Consider the following 13,481-nt stretch of genomic DNA (forward strand, 5'->3'; position numbering starts at 1 on the left):
TACTTTATGCTATATGTATGTGCATAGTCTTTTGTAATCAACTTGGTTTTATATATGCTAATAGAATCATACGTATTATGCTTTATTTTATAGATTCACTACAATCAATAGCTTTTTTGCCCTTGGGCCATGATCCAAGAATTGAAGTTGTATTGTCCTCTAATGCAACAATCTCTTAATCCATTGCTGCATTTTGATGAGCATGATTAACAACCTCCTCAAAGCACTTGGGTTGTTATCCTTTATATATGTATTTAGGATTCCTTTTCCATCTTGTCTGACATTTCATTGGTAACGACTTGTTGATGGATGTATGCGATGGTCGCTACATCTTTAGTTTTTTATTCTTTTGTCTTTTGTTGCATTCACTTATATATACACTAATTGTATTTTTTTTTTCATTTAGTACATTTTTTATTTTGTTTTGCTTTGGAGCATCTTAGTATTGACCTTTACTTTACATATTCTCATCTCTTGCATGTTTTTTTTTTTCAATGAAGGGCTAATATACAAGTTTGTATTGATCCTTCTTGGGCTGCAAACATGAGATGTGCATAGTTTCTTTTACGTTTTTATGGTCCTAGGACATTTGCTCTTCTACAAGTATGGAGTCTTTTTCAAACATTAACTTTATAAAGTGTAGAGGGAGCTTACGCTTAGTTGCCAAGATCCACAGATCGCTTATTGTTTCAAGCATTTCAAGCGAGCTCTAATGGCTATCTCTCACCTAGTCGACATGCCGTTGATCCTACGAGTGTAGTGAGATTACCTCTATGCTGATCGAGTTACCTCCTCTCTCGTGCACTCTGGTAGCTCCACACTTCAAGTGTAAGCTTCAAGCAAGTTTCATCCTCAAGCTCCACGCTCAAGCTCCATTGCTGCGAGTAAGACAAGAGAAAAGAAAAGAAGAGAAGAGAAGAAGAGAGGAGAAGATGGAGAGCTTCTCCTCGGTCACTCACCCTCACATACTCACTCCCTCACACTCTCACATTTCCTCTCAAGCACAAGCTTAAGCAAGCAAGAAGAAGAAGAAGAAGAAAAAGGGACCCACTTTTGGCCACATAAGAATGAGCTTCTTATTCACTTTTCAACTTTATATACAAAATCCTAAATCTCTTTTGGACGGTTATCCCCTTATCCCCTTTTTTACATGGCCGGTCGTGGTCTAGGCTCTTTTTTCCATTGTTCTCATATCTTCCTAGCTTCCTTCCTACTGCCCATCTACCTTTACAAATTGCACGGGTGAGAGCTTGGCGCTCTTTAAATTAAATCATGATGCGCTTGCACACTTTTACAAAAGTATTGACTTGCGTTTTTTCTTGTGCGCATTTTTCCTTCATTTAGGACTTTTCTACACTTGTGTTTTCATATTTTTCATATCGCGCCTTCGTCTTCCGTTTACTTTTGCCTCGGCTTTTATCTTTTGCTTTAGATTTTTTAGATTTTTCACCTTGTTCATCTGACGGTTCCACCTTGTTCATTTGACGGTTAACATTACCCCCCTCCTAGATGAGTGTCAGTCCCATGGCACTTACCATCGTAGGTAGCAGGCTTTAGCTTGCACTAAAGATGTGGGTGGAAGGGACATCGGTGGTTGCTGTGGAGTGTTGGTGGTGGTGTGGAGAAAGGTCGTTGGGGGCACGTTGGTGGCCTAGGTGGCTGGTGGTAGGGTTGTTGGAGTTGGTGGTAGGGCTGTTCTCTGTTGGGGATTTCATTGATAGCTAGCACAAGTGTTGGTTTGTTGGAGATTCTACACATGACGATTCTTGGCGGGCTTGCAGGATAATAAAGGATAAGAATTCGAAGGCGAGTGTCGATGAAGAGTGAACGACACTTTCATTGGAGTCTTCAATACCTGCAATTGAAAACCTCTCATATGTGGTTTCTCCCTAAGGGTAGTGCTAGTCTTCTTTATCGTGCACAAGATGTAGTTCAATTAGTTTGGGAGACAGGTCGAACTCTAAGTAAGTTGAGAGTATTGTTCTGCATTGAGGACCCAAACTATGTATATATTTCGGTGCAGATATTATGTAAGTGCTTGTGCATACTTAGATATTACGTAGTTAGAAGACCGCGGGTTGGTTTATCGTAATGTGTGGGTGAAGCAAAGTTGTCCGTGTTGAGAAGTACACGTGAAGGTATATGAGATATTCTTTGCATTGTGACTGCACGACGTAGCATAATTGAACACATGGACACCGCACTTTCGGTTAGCTAGTAGCTATTGGACTTGTGTGATGAGGACAATGTACTTTTCATGGCCACTCGTGTGGTGCTTACCACGATTGATTGCAATGGTATTAAGGTAGAGTGCAAGAGGGAATTGTGCGAATGGGTTAAGGTGACAAGTCTAGCCATAGGCAATACAAGCTCCCTAGGTATGTCCTACCTTTGATGTGCCCTGGACAATTGTGGGTGATGTTAAAGGGCTAGGGGACTAGGGACGAAGCTAGTTGACCAAGGTAACTAGACGTACCTAATTTGAGGACCCCTAGGTGCTGTCTTGTGATCGTAGGTGCTTTTTATCTTTTCTTTTTTTCTTTTTCGTTTTTTTGTTTATTTTTTTGTTTTTTTTTTGGACTTACATAAGTATAACCATTGCAATATGTTGAGGCTATCAGCCTTTCAATGGGTTGAAAAATGTCAAGCTTCAAAGGCTCAGAAAATGGATATTACAACGATGAGTGTGTCTTAGCCTCGTTTTTGGAGAAGCAGTTGTTGAGATGGGGAGATCCACTTGAGATTTGTTGAGTGTTGAAATGACTTGTTTTTTGGCTGATTTTTGTTATTTTTGAGAGCTGAATGGTTGATTTTATGAGATGATTGATTAGTTTGGAAGTGGTTTGAGAGTGTTTTGGATGATATTGATTGTGTTTTGGAAGTTTATGATGTTTATTAGTGGTTATGTGATGTTCTGATATGTTATGTATACCTTCTGTTTTGTTCTGATTGTCTTCTGTAAGGAGGGATGGATTATTGATTGAAGAAGATTGAGATATTGTGAAAGCTTATTGAATGGTTTGTGAGAGTTTGGAATGGTTTGAGTATGAATTATGAGGTTTTGATGACATTCTGTAACCTTCCGTAGGTCTTCTGTAGAGCTTCTGTCTCTGTTCTGTTCTGTACTGTAGCTGTTCTGGTACTGTTTTGTGACTGTTCTGTATGCTTCTGTATGTGTTCTAATGGATGAAAGTGTAGCTTGGGAAAGTTTTCTAGCCTTGAAAAGAGGTGAATACAAGTGCAAATGAGCTAAAAGAAGTAGTTGCTGAAGACTCAAGTGAAGACTGAAGTGAAGTGACAGTAGTGAGCTATGAAAGGACACTGTAGTGGCTCTGGTGACTCTTCATATCAGACATACCTCTTGGGAGGGGTATCCACGACCTAAGAAGGATTATTGAGAGTGATTTTGAGAGATTGTAGTGAGGATATGATGTATTATTGATGGAGAGAGAAAGAGAGAGTCAGAGATAGTTAATTCTACGAAAACAGAGTGATTGTATATGAGAGATTGAGAGAAGACTATGAAGATATTGAAGATGAATACTATGTGATGTATTTCCATTCAAAGATGGTGTATTCCTTTGCTTTCTTTGTTCTATTGATGGATTTTGTGAAGATATTGAAAAATATGGTTGATTCTATCAAATCCGTGGGAGATCTACATGATGCTGTATGAAGATTTGTTGTGCATGGTGTTCTTTTCTTCATTGTGATAATATAAAACATAATAAATAAGCTTGTTGATGATACAAGATAGATTTTCTTGCAAGAGAATTTCATTTTCCTTGGTGTTCCTCTTGGAGCTCCATGTTTTTGGTGCGCAGCCGGGGAAGCTTGCCATCAACAAGCACCACAAGAGGCTGAAAATGAAGGAAATGACATTGCCAAGAAGAGCAGAATTCAATGGATGTTTATAAAGTTTCTTTTTCCACTGAAGAGTTGGAATTTATCATAATCAACGCCACTTTCCACAAGAAGTTCATCCCACAATGGCGGAAACACATCACCATCATGATGCATGCTCTATGTGGTGGACAGTTTCCTCTTCCTGTTGAAGCAGCAAAAACTTGCATCTTGGTGGCAAACTGTTTGGGAACAAATTGAAGAGCAGAAACAAAGAGAATGACCATACTTGGAAGATTTGGCATTCATTGAGAAGTTTTCAGACATCAAGTGGAAGATTATGAAGAAGCTTCAGGAGTCTTGGTTTGTGGAGGTTCACAGAGACAAGAAGGACAAGAGTTGGAATTTGTTCGTGGATGCTCAACAGCAAGATACATGGGATGCTTGGTGCACTGATAAACTTCTGTTTGTTCAATTAGCAACCCACTAGAAGTTGGTAGACAGAGTGTTTTTCACAACATACACTGTTGAAACCATCAGAAGCTGGCATTACTATGATGATGGCACCACCACAATGCTTAGACGGATGCATTTTGACACCTTCAGGACCGAATACCTTCCTCTGTGTAGTGGCATGAAAGCAGAATTTAGAGACGTTGAAAAGGAAGAAGTAGAAGAAATGTTGGCAAGAGAGTCCTCCAGAGACTGAAGCCTTCTGTTAACCCTCTGTGGAGCACTAACAACTTAGTGGAGCCAACCCCCTGATGAATGACGCAATAAAGAGGCAAGCATTAGAACGAGTCCAGAGGTACGTGAGAAGAGAGAGAGTAAAAATCAAGGCTGAGAACGAGCTCGCAGCAGAAGTCGCCTTTGACGCCCTTGCGGAACTCTTTACAGAAGCCCCAATGGCACATCAAGCCCTTCCTCCTGCTGGAGGTCCACTTCCAAGCCAGATCCGTCCTGGAAATATTAATGACAGGCCAGCGAATGTAGTTCCATTGCCAGTTTTTAAGGGAGAGTACAATGAAGACCCCGATCTTCATGTAGCAGAGTTTATGGTAGCATGTGTGGCTAACAATGCCAGAACCCCTGAGCATTGGTTAGCAATATTCCCCATCACTTTCAAGGGCGTGGCGTTTCAGTGGTATGAGAGACAAGCAGCAGGAACTTTTGGCACATGGGACGACCTGAAGTTGGCATTCCTCACTAAATTCAGGCGTGAAGGTTTTGAAGAGCGGATGCGAGAGGAATTTATGAATTTAAGTCAGTCCTCTGGAGAAAGAGTAGAAGCTTATGTCTCACGAATGGAATCCATCCTGAAGAGATGGACTAACCATAATCTAGATGATGGCATTCAGAAGGGGGTGTTTCTCAGAGGATTACAACCAGAAGTCCGTAAGTTTGTGGAGCTGCAAAGACCAGCCACACTGCAAGCTGCAATAGAAGGTGCAAGACTATACGATGAAGTAGAAGCTAGAATGGCGATGAATCCAGGAAGAGGAGTCCTACCTCCTTTGATGCCAGGAATGATATACCCACCAAATGCAGTCCCAAGGACTGTCCCCTACCCTTACCAACAGATGCCCCCAGTATCACAGTACAGTGTACCAAATCCACAGTGGCCACAATCCATGCCTCAAATGATGGTTCAACCACAACAACAATGATTCCAACCAATTTCCTCAATGTTAAATCATCAGCAACAGTGGAACCCTGCTAATTGGAGCCAACAACCAACAGTTCAAACAGGAGCTCTGAATCAGAATCAGAACAGAGATCCCTTTGCACCAGCCCAACCTATTTATGCAGTGATTACAGAGACTCCTCAAAACCCTAATGCTAGTACCTTAGGAGGAGAAAGCTTGAAGGATTACTTATCCAACTCAGTTGCAAATATAAAAAAGGAGTTGATGGATGTGATTATAGAGCAGCTACAGACGCTGAAAGTGAATACCGCTAGCATATCCAACGTTGCAGGAGCATGAAGAGATGTGATGCGGTCAAATACTTGGTGTGGTAAGTGTCATCAAGCAGGTCATTTAGCCATTGAATGTACACGAAAACCAACCATTCCTGGAGCCTTCTGTTCCTACTGTTTGCGGAAGAACCATACAGAGGACATTTGCTCTCTGAAGGAGATGCATGATAGGAGAAGGAAGGAAGAAGACGCAAGATTCAACTTGCTGGAATCCAAAATGACAACACAAGATATTGGACCCAAGCCTAGAGAGTTTGGTCCTAATTTCAGACCTAGAAGATTCTCCTCACAAAGTTACAGAGGAAGACAGTCTGGTGGTGGTCAGAGAACAGAAGTGGAGTGTTACAGATGCGGAGAAAAGGGACACATTTCACCAAATTGTCCAAAACCCAGAAGGTCAGTGGATTACAAGCCCTTATGCAGTCGATGCAAAGGAGAATGCCACACTGCAAAAGACTGTCCAAGCCCAACCCCAGTGAAAAACAGTGCTATTGATAGTCCGGCCAAGGCCCAAGAGCCTACCTCCAATTTAGTAGAATTGGAAGTTGCTGCCATCACGCGTGCAAAGAAGGAACCACCTATCCAGAAAGAAAATAATCCTCTTGCCAAAACAATAAAGTTCAATCTTCCACCAGAAGAATAGAACAGAACAGAGCCTGACAGTGCCATACAGAGCACTACAGTGCCACAGAGAGTTACAGAGAGTTCCAGAGACAGGACCAGAGGTCCAGGAGATAGAAGAGGAGAAAGTGCCACAAGTGGCAGAGGAAGTTCCCATGATGTCCTTGTTGGAAGAAAGAGGAAAAATGAAAATGGGTGTTACCCCATTCCCTAACCGGTTAGAGAAGCCAGTGGATCCTATTAAGGAATACGATCTGGTCAGAGATCTAGATACCTTTAGACCAAACCTTACATTCCGACAATTATTGATGTTGTCTCCCAGTTGCCGAAAAAGGTTCAAAAGTATACTGACAAGAAGACGTAGATTCAGGATTGCTCCCTCAACAGCAATAAAATCCAATAAAGCTCTAGAGCCTGTCAAAGAAGTGGATGTGGCTAACGCCTTCCTAGATCTAGGTACTCCAGAGACTGGCATGTGGATAGAAGGCTGCTTCATTGCAAATGCACTAATTGATGGAGGTTCATCAGTGAACATTATGACAGATGTGACAATGAAGGATCTAGGCCTACAAGGTGTGCAACCAATCCAATGGGTCATCAGACTAGCGGATAAGAGCAGAATCAAGCCTTTGGGCATTCTCCCATATGTGAAGACTACAGTGGCTGGAAAAGATTATTGGCTAACCTATCTGGTGGTGAAGCCAAACTCTTATGGAACATCCTACCCTCTGTTACTGGGCAGACCATGGCTTTTTGAAGCCAGAGCAAGGACGGATTGGTTCAAAGGAACCTTGACCTTGGGTAGAGGACCCAATAAAGTGGTGCTGAAGCTATATGGTTCTCAAAAAGGACATGGATCCACCTCCTTGGAATTATCTTGACTCCCCTAATGAGGGTACAGATGGAACATCAGCAGACGAAGATGTTGTCAAACAAATCCTTCCCAAGAAAACAGTGGCACGTTCCTTAACAGTGGATATTGTAAGACAACTTCCAAAAGATGCAAAGCCATTGTCAATGGGAGAATACTTCATGCTTGAACCAGGAACTATTTTCGAAATCACTTCTGACAGTGAGATAGAAGCATGAATGTACTGCTCTCCCTGTTACATGGCCATAGCAGAGCCAGAGACCAAACCCGAAACGGCTCTCATCCCATTTCAACATCTCAAGGAGCAAATTAAGTCTCCACCAAAAGAGGAAGTTGGGTCTAGTGGGACATCAGAAGAGGATACCACTCCCTTGAAGGAGTCGGATCTGTATCCAGAAGCAGTCCGTGGGACCTTCATCCGTGAAGTAGAAGGTGAAAGGCAGTTAACTTTTGTGGATGCAGATGGCACTGAATGCCACTTGAAGGTGGGTAGCAGCCTCCCAGAAGAGGAGTTGTCAACCTTGTACAATTTGTTGAAAGAAAATTTGGACGTGTTTGCATGGTCCTACAAAGACTTAAAGGGGATTGATTCCACAATATGTCAGCATCATATTGACTTGGAGCCCGATGCCAAGCCAGTACGGCAAAGACAGAGGCGAATGAACCCGAATTATTCCACATTGGTGAAAGCAGAGTTGCTGAAGCTTCTGGAAGCCGAGTTCATTTATCCAATGGCAAATAGTGAATGGGTTTCACCCATCGTGGTCGTACCTAAGAAGAATGGCAAACTGCGAATCTGTGTGGATTTCCGAAAGCTTAATTCCAAGACGAAGAAGGATCACTTTTCTATCCCTTTCACAGATCAACTGTTGGACACAATGGCAAGATATGAGCTTTATGCCCTTCTGGATGGATTCAGCGGATACAACCAAGTGCAGATAGCAGAAGAGGACCAATCCAAAACAACCTTCACCACAGAATGGGGGACCTACGCTTACCGAGTGATGCCATTTGGGCTTTGCAATGTCCCTGCTACTTTCCAGCGAGTCATGATGGTCGCATTTCAAAATCATTTGCACGACTTTATTGAGGTATATTTGGATGACTTCTGTGTCTATAGTTTGATCCGTGAATACTGGGGACATTTGGAACAATGCTTTGATCGATGTCGGGAGTATGGGATTTCCCTCAACCCCGACAAATGCATCTTTGGGGTCTATTCTGGAGTTCTGTTGGGCCACATTGTCTTTGCACAAGGGATATCAACAGATCCTGCAAAGATCGAAAAGATTGCAACTCTGACAGCACCCACCAACCTCAAACAGTTGAGGGGATTCCTAGGCCATGTGGGTTACTACAGAAGGTTCATAGCTCATTTTGCAACAAAGGCAACCTCCTTGCACAAGCTTCTAAGGAAAGATGCAGTTTACTTGGACGGAAGAATGTGACAAAGCCTTCAACACTCTGAAGCTGTGTCTGATTGAGGCACCCATTCGATAACCTCCTGATTGGACGAATGAGTTTCATGTACACACTGATGCATCCATTGAAGACTTAGGTACTGTCCTATGCCAAAAGGGCTCCTCGAAACTGGACCAGCCCATCTATTATGCAAGCCGAAAAGTCACTGATCGAGAACGGAACTATACAGTGACAGAGCTGGAGTGCTTGGCAATGGTGTTTGCCCTAGAAAAGTTTCGCCACTACCTGCTGTCTACCCACTTTAAATTTTATGTGGATCATGAGGCCCTATCTTTCCTAATGAACAAAGTAGATGTGAAAGGACGAATGATGAGATGGCTCCTATTCCAAGAGTTCGACTTTGAGGTAATTACCAAACCTGGTCGTTCCCATGTTTTGGCTGATCATCTGTCGCGTATCCCACAAACTGCAGACGAGGAGCAGGATGATCCAGACCTCCCTGATGCTTCCCTATTCTTGGTAGAAACTGTAACCCCCTGGTATGCAGATATTGCCAATTTGCTGGCAACCCAACAGTATTCTCCTGGCATTTCTAGTCGAGAAAGGAAGAAGCTCATGTTAGAATCAGCCCCCTATACCCTACTAGGCGGTGCACTATACAAGAAAGGCAAAGATGAAGTGCATAGAAGATGTGTTGCAGGAGATGAGATTGGGATTGTTCTGAAGGCTTGCCATGATGAGCAATGTGGAGGCCACTTTGCAGGAGAAGCCACAGGCAGAAAGGCTCTGCTAGCAGGATACTGGTGGCCTACCATTCACAAGGATGCCTATGATTACTGTAAAAGATGTGATGCTTGTCAGCGAATGGGAAAACCCACAAAGACAAGTGCCATGCCACTGCAACCTATCCTTCCCCTGAAGCCGTTTGAGAAGTGGGGCATCGACTTCGTAGATCCAATCGATCCTCCCACAAGAAGGAAGCAGAATAGATACATCCTCGTATGTACGGATTATGTCACAAAGTGGTGTGAAGCTAAAGCCCTAAAGCGGGACGATGGTAACAGCGTGGCCCTGTTCATGTACGAGAATATCATCACCCGTTTTGGCAGTCCCTTAGAGCTGGTAAGTGACAGAGGCACTCATTTCCTTAACAAAGTCATGGAAGAGTTGACAGAGTTGTATAAGATCCGCCATCGCAAGTCCACTCCTTATTACCCCAGAGCCAACGGCCAAGTCGAAGTCACGAATCGCATCCTCTGCTCGATTCTGACAAGAACAATTTCCGCACATCATCGTGATTGGTATGATCGACTTACAGAGGCCCTCTGGGCGTACAGAACCTCTCATAAAGAAGCAACATGACAGATACCCTTTCAGCTGGTGTATGGTACAGAAGCTGTTTTCCCTGTTGAACTGGAATTACCCTCTTTGAGAGTGGCTATCAAAGAGCGTTTGGGGGACGATGATTCACTGCAACGCCGTCTCCTGCACTTGGAATGTTTGGACGAAATTCGTAGGATGGCTCTACAGTGCATGGAAGCCACGTAAGCTCGACGCAAGGCTTACCATGACAGCTTCATCAAGCACAATGAGTTCAAAGAAGGTGATTTGGTCCTAGCCTATGATTCACGATTTGGCAAGTTTTCTAGCAAGCTCCAACAGCGGTGGATGGGCCCATATAAGGTACTTGACGTCAACCCTAATGGCTCTGTCCAAGTGCAGACTGTTGATGCCTTTGATGATCCCTTCCTGATCAATGGATATTGCCTGAAGAAGTATTTCCCTCGGGGATCTTGACAATCATGGTCACCTGATCATTTCCCTCGTTGGCGTGGCACTATACTTCTTATGATGCTACTTGTGATAGCCGTTCTTCAGCCACTCCTGATGAGGTGGACACAACCCTTTGTCCCCTCAACCCCACCTTCCAGCCTCGATCTCTTATCCTCTATTTTCCACTAGCAACAGTGGCGAGGTTGGTTCTGATACATGGTCTTTCTACCATTTCCTTGCTTAATTCGAAGAGAAAAAAAAGAAAAGAAAAGAAAAGAAAAAATATACATATCGGTCATGAGAGAAAAGGACTTAGGTCCCTGTCATGCCGACCTATTCTTCGAGAAAATGTGAAAATACCCTCGGGAATAGGGAAAACAAGAAAAAAAATAAGAGAAAAAAAAGAAAAAGAAAAAAACAAATATGTTATGAGAGAAAAGGAAGCAATTCCCTGTCATAGCAGGCCTCGTTCCAAGAAAAGATAGCACACACCCTGGGGCGAGAAGCTGGCTGTGGAAAAGGTGGCGATACCCAGCAGTCCAAAAAGTGGATTCATTAATTGATATCCCCAGGATCCAATTCCAAAGCTACCTCCCTTGGTACGCTATGTCCTGGGTCTCTCTGCAGAGTGTCTAACTATCCTCTAGCAGATGCCATGTTTCTATCCAACACAACGTTCGATTTGATGGCTACCTCCCTGGGTACGCCTCTTCAATAACTGATGACATGATCTTCATCGACAAACCCTTTGAGTGACGTGAGCTTTCATCCTAACCGGATGGGGACGTGAGTATGGGTTGCCCTCTGTATCTATCAACAGAGCGTGAGACAGAGGGTGGGCCGAGTGACCAGTCTTTTCCCTTCAAATCAAATGAGAGGTGAGTAGTGAATGAAGTGTTGCACGCACGGGATGGGCCTCTCAATGCACAAAGCATAATTTGTTTCTGTGCACTGCACTATAAGGCTCCCTGGCCTTCCTTCTCGCACCATATGCCGGCACAGGGCGGGATGCACAGTTGCACCATCAAATGCGCACAAGGCATACAACCTTTGCACAAGTGACTGTGAGGATTACATCAATGGGTTTCATGACATGGTTGCCCTCCTGTATCTATCAACCGAGCTTGAGACAGAGGGTGGGTTGAGTGTGACTGGAGTTTCTTTAATCAATTACCGAGAGGTGAGATTGAGGGACGTTAAGACACTTGGAGTCAGGTATGTTCTCGTTTCCCTATGCACCCACAGGATGGGTCTCTTTGCCGTCATCACAAGACACGTCACCCTGTTCTGTACACTGCACTGTAAGGCTCCCTTGCCTTCCTCCTTGCACTTATGCCAGATGGGTTTGACGCACTAATGCACCATTAACTGTGCACCCTGGCATACTCTCTCTGCACCATTCCCCCCTGTTGATTTCTAAACCGGGTATGAGATGGGTTTCAATCATTCTTCCTCGAGTGATATTAGTCATGGGGCGAGTGACAGTTCTTTCATTCCATTTGAGTGATTGTGAGTGGAGTGTAGTATTCCTCATCATCGATGAATTTTCTGCGATTCCTTCAACCAGCTACCTTCCTGGATGCTGCCACGTGGTCCCTTTCATGATGGACGTGCGCTGTAAAGATGCCTTGTTACCTCCTGTAGCCGACAGCAACACAGGACGTGCCATCAACAATCAACTTTGATCCTCAACAACATGGGTCAAGTTCTTCTAGCCCTACAATTTCTGTTTCTCAGTGACGTTCATGTTTTAAGTATGGGGACGTTAGTGGATAGTCTGTGGCGTGGTCCTAGGTCCCTGTTGCTTGGTTAACCCTATCTGTTAAGGTCTTAAGTGTGGGGACGCGTCCCTGTGCGTCTACATTGCATACCCTTCTGCATATGCCTTAACCTGCTAATGCCTCTATGCCATGACTTGCTTTTACCTTGATGGGGTCCCTTCCCACCCGATCATTCATTTTCCACCCATCCTTGGGGCTGTTCCCTTGCAGTTTTCCTTCATTCCCTGATTTTGAAGTCCTGCTATGTGAATGCACCCTACGTTCACCGAAGTACAAATCCAACTTATAGCCATGTTTCTTCCTCTGAATTGACCATTTTTTCTTTTTACCTACCCCTGTTCCGGTACACGGTTTTTAAGTTATTAATTTTTGAAGCATTTTACGCAAATTAGCCAGTTTTTCATATGAACACGTTTTTCTTATTTCGGAACCGTGATTTGACATCATAGCCCTGACAATCACTTTTTCCCTGACATTTTTCCTTTTTACTCCGTGTCATTTTGATACACGGTTTGTCCAATATTAATTTTTCGGATTTTTTGAGACTTTTCGTGCGTCTTTTTGACATTTTTCCATGTGAACCTGCCCTGTTTGCATCGGAATTCCAATTTGATTTGACAACCGTGTCCCCCGTGCCTTCCCCCACCTTTTTCCTTTTTCTCCCCCCTCTTTCGACCTTTGGATTTTTACTTATTAATTTTTAAATGAGTTTTCGGGCGTATTTTTGGTGTTTTTTGCATATGAACCCCTTCTACTTCCACCGGAACTGCGGTTTAACATGACAACCATGTGCCATCCCTTCCTGCAGACATTTTTTCTTCTTACTACATGTCATTCCGGCGAACGGTTTGTCCGATATTAATTTTCGATTCCATTTTCGCGTTTGTTTTTTGGGTTTTTCCCACGTGAACGCGTCTTATCTCAGTCGGAACTATGTTTTGATATGATAGGATTGTCGGGCACGTCTTTCTGCGCATTTTTTCTTTTTCCTGCACCTTGTTTCGATGCGCAGATCTTCTGATATTAATTTTTAATTGCGGTTTTTGATACGTTTTTTGTGATTTTTGCACGTGACCGCCCTTTAACCCTCTCGGAACCTCCGTCACATATTTTCCCTGTCTTCCCCCTGTCGTCTTGCTCACTTTTTGTTTTTACGTTATTTCGTTTTGACGTCCGGATTGGGAGTTATTAA

The sequence above is a fragment of the Lygodium microphyllum genome, chromosome 21 (genome assembly GCF_053477565.2).
Source record: "Lygodium microphyllum isolate KBCC chromosome 21, Lygodium_microphyllum_v1.1.10, whole genome shotgun sequence".
In the NCBI taxonomy this organism is placed as follows: domain Eukaryota; kingdom Viridiplantae; phylum Streptophyta; class Polypodiopsida; order Schizaeales; family Lygodiaceae; genus Lygodium; species Lygodium microphyllum.